This window comes from Lichenostomus cassidix, chromosome 2 (assembly GCF_008360975.1).
Source record: "Lichenostomus cassidix isolate B80296 chromosome 2, HeHo_3.0, whole genome shotgun sequence".
Taxonomy (NCBI): domain Eukaryota; kingdom Metazoa; phylum Chordata; class Aves; order Passeriformes; family Meliphagidae; genus Lichenostomus; species Lichenostomus cassidix.
The window spans coordinates 149397634-149406575 of NC_139482.1; the positions used below are offsets into that span (position 1 = coordinate 149397634).

The window sequence follows — 8942 nt, forward strand, 5'->3', positions numbered from 1 at the left end:
CCCCTCAGGAGGTGTTCCCTTCAGGAGGTGTTCCCGTCAGGAGGTGTTCCCCGTCAGGAGGTGTTCCCCGTCAGGAGGTGATCCCCTCAGGAGGTGCTCCCCTCTGGAGGTGATCCCCTCAGGAGGTGCTCCCCTCAGGAGGTGTTCCCCGTCAGGAGGTGTTCCCCTCAGGAGGTGTTCCCCTCAGGAGGTGATCTCCTCATGCCGCCGCTGCAGGGATGATCCCTGTTCTACGCCCTTCCCATCCTCACTGCCCTCTTCACTTTCCCCCTCCTAGGTGGGGAGCCTCAGGAGCGGCTGAGGGAGGTGAGGGTGTTTATTCTGTAGAAAGGGGTCTCAGGAGGCATTTCATCGCTCTACAGCTCCCTGACAGGAGGGTGCAGCCGGGCGGGGATTGGTCTCTTCCCCCAAACGACAAGAGATAGGATAAAAGGAGAAGACCTCAAGTTGCACCAGGGGAGATTCGAGTTGGATATTAAGAAAGAATTCTTCACTGAAAGGACAGTCAAGCGTTGGAAAGAGCAAGTAGTGGATTCACCGTCCCTGGAAATGCCCAAATAATAGGTAGATGTGGCGTTTGGGGACAGAGTTTAGTTTGGCACTGGGTTAATGATTGAACTCAATGATCTTAGAGATCTTTTCCAACCTTAATGATTCCATGATTCTCTGAGAGGAGTCTGCCCTCCTTCATAGTCACACAGTGCCCAGAGCAGTGCTCACAGAAATAAATTAATAAACCTCACCAACTCGCTGCTACTGAAGCCACTTATTCTCTCCAAAACACCACAAATTGCAGCCTGAGACTGGAGGTTCAACCAGCCAAAGTGCTTTGATAGAGCAGTCTGGAGTACAACTGTACCTGCGAGGGGTTTTTTGCTTTTTATTTGCGAAGCGGCAGCAGCTTTACGTGGTGGTTGGCTTGCAAAAGGAGTTATAAAGAGGATTTTCTTGATAGAGCCTTTAACCAACAATTCATTTTAACAAGGGACTGACAAGCCAGCTGCCTGTTCAGAAATTGAGTTCTGCACCAGTAGCCCTGCTAAAAAAAAGCTTTAAAAGGGCTGAGGGGCCACCTGAGCTTCCATAAACTTCAGGGTTTTACAGCACCGAACTGCTATCGGAGCAGTTTCCTCCATCTTTTGCTGCATTGATAATCATTTATTTCTGTGGACTCTGAAGAAAATCCCTTAGGAGAGGGGACGTAAAAATATACTGATAACGAAATACAGCTGTCTGCTTGTCGTCTGCAAAATCCTCTGACTACAGCTACATGTGCAACACAATGTGTCTTGCTGGGTGGTTTTTGAGGGTGGGGAGGAAGAGCAAGTTAATCCTGAAAGAAGCATAGATTACTTTTCAAAAACCACTGTGAAAATTTTGCAGTAATTTTCAGTACAAATCATATTTACCTCCAGCGTGAGCCTCATGAAAGTAAATAAGAAAAGAAATATATAAACACGTGCCAATATAAAACAGCCCAAGTATTCCAAGGGACAGCAATCATAAAAATTACAGTGGGATAAATCTCATATGACTGCTTTGGTTTGCAGGCTGCATCTTGCTGGTTTTGCATTTTGGAGCTGGAGAAATACTGCTTAATCAATAAGTGCGTTATTCATACAATAATAATGCTGCATATTCTCTTGGGACATTTTTCTTCTGAGGAATTTGAGCTGTTGCAAACCTTTGCATTGTGTGCAGCAGGACTGGTCCTTGTTATTAACAGCTGCTTATTGATCTGTAACAGCTTCTAGAAGGAGCAAGGGTGGGTTTATGGCACAGCATGGAAGTCAGGTCTTTTAGACAAGCAGTGCAAGGCATTGTGCATCATTAAGATGTTGCTTTCTCTGAATTTAGGGGGAAAAACCCAAATAATTAACAGCTTTGTTCCATCCCACAGTGATAACATCTATAAATCTCAAAAATATACAGTCAGCTGTATGGGAACCAAAAGCTCCAGGGGCCAAAATTTTATTAAAACAGCTTAATCTTCATGTTTCTTGTCTTTTGGTGCGAGGAGGTTGCCCGTTTGCCAGCTGCTGTTTGGTGTCTCCCGAGGTGGAAGCAGCAATTTCATTCCACATGAGCAAAACTCCTGGAGGTCAGACCTGTGTACCTGGAGAGATTTGGCAAATGTGACTTGGGGTAAAGTTGTCAGTGGTTTCTGCTTTGGAAAACTGTCCTGATTCCTCAGTGAAGATGAAATGGAGGATCTCTACAGGAATTTAAATAAACAGCTGTCATGCTTTCACCTCATCCCTGCTGAGATGATTATCCGGTTAGGCTGGCTGCGCCTTTAGGGAATTTCTTCTACTCGTTGGAAGGAGTTTCCTTTTGGCTCACAGGTTTGTTTTGTGAATCATCTTAAATCACAACCTTTTAATAGCTGGGCTATTGAAGTATTTATGGCAAGGTAATCCAATTGTCCTCTTGGTTACTTTTTTCTTAAGTAGTTCGGATTTGGCTTCACTGTAACAATTTGTATTATACCCCATTACATACTTCCAAATAACTCAGTGGGGTTTCATTCCTTATTACTACAGGACTTCTCTACAAAGCAGGAGAACCCAAACAAATAATTTGCATTAAATAAAGTGTGGGTTTTTAGGTTATAATTTGGATAATGTTCTTAACATCAGGTATGTAATCTAAGCTTCACTTAACTTCTCTCCTGTTTTGGATTGACTGGAAGTGTTGATAAGTTCAGAAAAAGTGAGATAACTAAAAAAAGTATCACAAGAAATTCTCAGTGAGTGCTTAATTTATCCTAATAGCACACAATTGCTATTTCCCAATATCCAATATTCCCAATATCCATGTAAACATAAGGGAAGAACAAAGAGCATCTTATCCTTGCAATTTTGTGAAGGAGAATGCCTGGATATTTGTCTGGAGTATGTACTAATAAATTTCTCAAGATTTTAAAATGTTCTAGGAATTATTTATTCAGAATAGTTTTTCATTTGTGCTTAAGGAGACTCCACTTAGAAACAAACAAACAAACAAATGCCAAACAGAAACAATAAAAAAACCCATCCCAAGCAAACAAACCCCCCCCAAAACAGAAAAAAAACATGCAAACAAACAAAAACCCACAAAACTTCTTTTCAGAAGTTTCTTTCTTTATTTGGTCCAATTTCTTTTCAGATCGAGATGAGAAATCATTCCCCCCTTTCCTTCCCAGATTCCTACCTTATTTTACTATTTTTTCTTTATATTTTCAGTAATTGTGGTTTTCCTGAAGACTGCTGGAAAATGTAAAGGTTTTTTTTAGCAGTACTTAACTCTTCAATCCTGAATTAATTGGCTAATCTCACCGAGATTGCCCATCTCCCAGAGTGCTTTCTTTCTTTGATAAAAATGCTGTTTTCCACTCAAATGCCTTATACACCAAACCAGTCAACTGCAAGGAGCACAGCAACAAACAGAAGTCAGCCTGAATGCTGCATGGAACCAAGGCTGAATCTTACTTCCTATTTCCAGACATCCATCCAGTGACCTAAGATTCCCTGAAAACAGCACAGCTCAGAGGGCTTATCACAGCACACATCCACATGTTGTTACCTGTGAGCAATTTAATAAAAAAGATATTATAGCAACAATAAAAGGAGTCTGGAAAAAGCCAGCTAATCCCTGAACAACCTTATTTCAGTCTATTTAAAGTCCAAGAGAGACTTGAATTCCAGGACTGAGCAAATTCTGGCATAAAACAGATGTTTTCATCAAGTACTGCAGTGGCAGCAATACATGTCCCAAGCTGGTGACTGCCTGGCAGGTCTGGTACGTCACAAGGAGGAATCACGAGCCATAAAGATATTATTTTCAATACTTTGTGCATTCCTGCATCAGTTACATCTGGTTATAGCTGCAATAGCTGCAGATTTTAGTGGCATTTTGCCTGGATTTATCTGAGCTTTGCTACATTTGACCCTTCCTTTTCTAGAGACATCTGACTGCATCTGAATTAGGAAAATAAAAGCCACGAGCCGATATAAAAAACATTGTCTCCGAGGCAGTGATAAGTCAATCACCTCATCAATAAAGCGTGTCCAATACTCTCAGTAATCCCAGTGATCAGTTTTGCTTATGGAAGCTGGAGATATTAAATAGAGCTCGGAGCAGGGATGACAAGTGGCGACTGAAAGCGATGTTGACAGTGCTAAAGAAGCCCATGCTGAGAGCAACAGATGTAACACAACAGTGAGGGGAACAGGGCTAAACCAGGCTGGTGGCGAGGAAAACTCAGAGGTCGGAACAAATCCCTCACTCCACTTAACTCCATGACAAAACACCGCTGACCTTTCGCTCGGTTCAGCAGTGCTGCACCTGGATAATCAGGAGGAAAAATCGGTGGATGCAGAGGCGCTGTGGTCTAGAAGCTGCCGGTATGAAGGATGCAAAGAAAGCACCACTGATGAGGATTTCAGCTCTGAAAATCTCAATGCCTTGTCCTCGTTATGACAGTTCTTCCCCAAGGCTGGGTTGGATGTGGTTTTGAGCAACCTGGTTGAGTGGAAGGTGTCCCTGCCCATGGCAGAGGGGCTGCAGTGGGACAATCTTTAGATCTGTTCCAACCCAGACAATTCTGGGACATCTAATGGCATCAAAGTGTCCAGGGAATAGCTGAAAACTTTTTTTATGGTGCACTTGTGAAATAATGAGCCAGATCAAGGAACCCCTGAAATACAAGCAGGTATATAGGTACAAATAGGTATAGAGAAAAATAAGAACAGTTTTTAGAAAATAGGAAATAAGAAAAGCATCTGGATTTAAAGCATCTAACTCTGGTTTAATTCATTGTCTGGTTTTAAGGCTCAATTCCCTCTACCAGAATCAAGTCTCCTTTTGGTTACTGTTATTAAAGCTGCAGTTACTACCACTCATTAGTCAAGAATTGTTCTTACTGCCTCTGCTCTCACCCAGTTAATAGATTTTTTCCCCGAATTGCACATTTTCAAAGGTAAAAGGTTTTCTACACATTTGTGCTACATAATATGGCACTTAAGGACATGGTGTAGTGATGGGCTTGGCAATGCTGGGTCAATGGTTGGACTTGATGATCTTGGAAGTCTTTTCCAACCTTAATGACTCTTTGATTTTATGATTCTATTCATGTCCCACAACAGATTATAGCTCTGTTCAAACTGCAAGTGCCACTGCAGAATCAGTTTTAAATAATAACACTGGTCTGAGAAATGTGATAAAATCTTCCATCTCCTAAAGAAAATTTTTAAAGTGCCCAAAAGACAAACGCAAAGTTTTGGGGATTCAATGCCAAAAGCAAATATGCTTTTTCCAGGGTTTATAAGGACTGAGCAGAACTTATGTTGAAATTTCTGTCCACACTATAAGACAGTGAGAGAAAGTCCAAAAACCAACTGCAAGATCCGAGATCTAGACAATGTAATTATGAACAGAGATTGAAAGAGATGAGCTTGGTAAATCTAGAAAATAGAAGATCTGGGGAAATGCGAATAACTTTTCTGATACCTGAAGCCTTGCTGCAAAAAGAAACAAAAAATCTCTTCTCCATGCCCGCTGAGGATAGGTCAAGAAGCCATTGGCTTAAATTGGCTTGGATTGATGGGAGAAGATTTAATTTAGATATGAAAAACCACTATCTGGTATTAAGGTTTGTAAAGCACTTGTATTAAGTACCTGGGAAGGCCTGGAATTTTCGCTGCTGGAAGTTTTCAAAACCATATGGAATCACAAGTCATCAATGGAAGTGTTCTTTGTGTGATGGTTGACATGATTTGGAGATGGACCAAACAATCTCCTGAAGCCTCTCCCTGCCCTACATATTCTGTTGGACAATTAATTCTGTTGGACAATCGATTCCCCCTTCAGTGGGAAGGGTTGGATTGATTAAGCCCATAAGGAATTCAAACCTATTCTGTTTGAAAATAAACATTTTTTTTTAAATCAGTGTTGTTTCAGACCGAGGTTCATATGACCCATCTTCTCCTCCCATCAACAAAAGTGGGTGCCAAAAGATCAAGGGGAGATTCTTATGACTATTCTGCCAGTCTAGAGCTACTTTCAGCTCAGGGATTTCCTGTTGAGGTCCTTGCTGATTCCTTCCTCCAGCTCCCCACCCAGATTTAAGATCATAAAAATGTCCATTTATATTTTTCGTGTCTGACACCTGCTCCATGAAGAACCTTCTTTCTTTTATTTTAATTCCCATTACCTTCATTTGAAGACATGAGTCCTTGCACTAGAAGAAACCAAATTGTTACTCCCACCCTCTGCTTCCTGCTTGTAAAAGATTATTTATATCAGTCAAGACCAGATAAGAGGATGATCTTATCCCAAGGCTGCTTATTTCCTTTAGATACCTTTTGTCAAACCTTTTTTTGGACATCTAAAATAATTTTACTCCCTGGGTTTTTGCCACCCTGTCAACCCATTAAAAGACCCCAAGAATTGCTGTAATTAACCAAAAGTGAAGCCTTTTTACCTTCCTTCATCAAAGTTTCAGATAATTTGTCTGGTTCAGATGTCAGGTTTATAAGTTTGCAGTTCCCTGGATCTCTCCTGGATCCTCTCCAGTCTTCACATACCAGGGAAGTTTTAAGTGAAACATTGCACATTGTTGTTAATAATTCAGATATTTAATTTTTTATTTGCTCTAAAACTCTTGGGTACATATATCCAGCCCTGCTGTTTTGTCTGTGGTTATTCTGTCTTTTTAATCTGAACTTTTTTTTTCCAGACAGGTTCTTTCCTGAATCCTCTCAAAGAGGGTCTGGGATGTTTGTCACCCCTGTTGCCTCCATATTTCTTCTTATTTCTAATATCAGTTTTACCCTCCTTTCCAACCACTCTGGCTCAATTTGTTCTCCAAGAGCAAACCAGCAGCACACCAGTGGCTTCCTTCCTACTCAACACCCTGACAGTACTGTCAACACCTCTAAGGATTTAATTCCTTCAACTTCCCCTTTTAACTTTTCTTTAAAAGCTTATTTTTACCCAGTCCTGCTGCTGGATTTGAACAGAGCTTTGGTGGATGCTCTGCCCCTTTGCTCCCGTCGGGATGTTGATGCAAGGTACATCATGGAATTTGCTGCAGGATGCTGACTTCACAATGAGATCTCAAACTAGAATTTTATAGCAACCCAGGGGTTATGTATCTTCTTCTGGGATCGGTCACCAGCTGCTGCTTCAGACTCACATGTGACCTTTGCTCAGTCTCCATGGAGGGAAATGAAATCACCTGGAATGCTGGTGGATGATAAGCCACGTCCTGGGCTGCAGCAAAAGAATCATGGCTGGTGTGTTAACAGAAGGGATTCTACTCATCTACCCCACTCTGGTGAGGTCCTGCCTGGACTCCTGCTTCCAGCTCCAGGGACCTCAACATAAGAAGGATGTGGACTTCTTGGAGAGAATCCAGTGGAGGAAGTGAAGGTGCTCAGAGGACTTGGAGCCCCTCTGCTATAGAGACGGATTGGGAGAGCTGGGATTGTTCAGCCTGGAGTAAAGAAGGCTCTGAAGAGACCTTAGAGCTTCTTCCAGTACCTAAAGGGAGCCTACAGGAGAGACTGTTTAGCAGGCCCTGTTGTGACAGAACAAGAAATATTTCTTTTAAATTGAAAGAAGAGAGATTTAGACTGGATGCTTGGAACAATTTCTTTACTTTGAGGGTGGTGAGGTCCTGGCACAGGTTGTCCAGAGAAACTGTGGTTGCCCCATCCCTGGAAGTGTTCTGGGCCAGGTTGGATGGGGCTTGGAGCAACCTGGGGTAGTAGATGGTGTCCCTGCCACGACAGGGGGTTGGAACTGGATGATCTTTAGGATGACTCCCAACCCAACCCATTCTGTGATTTGATAATTGCATTTCCTCCCTTTCTTACCTTTTATTTTTTTTTAATCACTCAGTATCACTGTACAGGTGTGTAGGAAGGTCTGTTGCCCCAAGGGTGCATTGTTCCATCTTGACTTAGAGTTTCAGTTGATAGAGATTCTTGTTGATGTGTTTTCCTCTCTCCTGACAGCATATGGCTTATTTGATTCAGTGTCCCTTTGATTGTTTTCCCTCCACCAAGTTTTTGATCCGTGTATTTCCATCTCTTATTCAGGCTCAAAAAGGCCAGTTCCATAGTCTGCATTTCTGAGGTTTCCAGTATTTACATAGTACAACACCTACTGCCACGTTAGCTCCTGTCTTGACAACCTTTTGAAATGTCAATCTTTTTGTTTTCCATTTTCTGTTTGATTATTTACTTCCCATGACCTATTCTTCTTTGAGAGGCACCTACGTTTGTGTCTTCATCTTTAGAAATGTCATCCCAGACCATATGCTCTGGTTTGGCTTCCCTCACTCCCCACTCTAAAAGCTCCCTGATTTTAAGTGACAACACCTCAGGTGAACTCTGTCTCTCCTGTACTGGATTTTGACACTCTACATATGTCATATGAGCCTGAAATTGTCTTACATTCATACTCTGTCTCTGCACTGGTCTCCCTGGACCTGCAAGAGATAAGGAAACACTTCATAGAACATCACCTTCTTTTTGTTTTTTCTTTCAGGAGCTTAATTTTTGCCTCCACACACAGGATGTCCCTTTCCTGTGTCATTGATGCCCATTTGGACAGTGACCACATGCTACTCATCATCTACCTCTTCTAATCTTCCATCTGCTTCTATGTGTTCTAACAATAAGTGGCATTATCTTGTATTTCTTAATACCTTTAATAGGTGATAACTGCTTTCATGATTGATCTTCCAAGCATCCTAATTTTGCTGTCCTCTTGCAAATGGTCTTAATGTCTTATTGCTGAGAGTTTCTATATGGTTTCTCTGGAGGAAGTGAAGAAAAAAATATTACATGAAAATGAAACAAGAACCTTTCAATGTGATTTAAACTTTGTAATGACCTGGAAAAGAGACAAGGTAAGAGAGTTTTAAGGATATCCCACTGAGAAGTCCAAGAACA

General features: G+C 41.7%; 1 long non-coding RNA gene across 1 annotated transcript; it reads right to left on the reverse strand.

The window, feature by feature from the left end:
- Positions 1 to 1967: 1967 nt before the first annotated feature.
- Positions 1968 to 6262, reverse strand: LOC146442493 (uncharacterized). The gene is made up of 3 exons (XR_014849615.1): positions 6194 to 6262; positions 3193 to 3248; positions 1968 to 2116 (listed from the first exon to the last, which is right to left on the reverse strand). It is a non-coding gene; the product is annotated as an uncharacterized LOC146442493 (long non-coding RNA).
- Positions 6263 to 8942: the final 2680 nt, after the last annotated feature.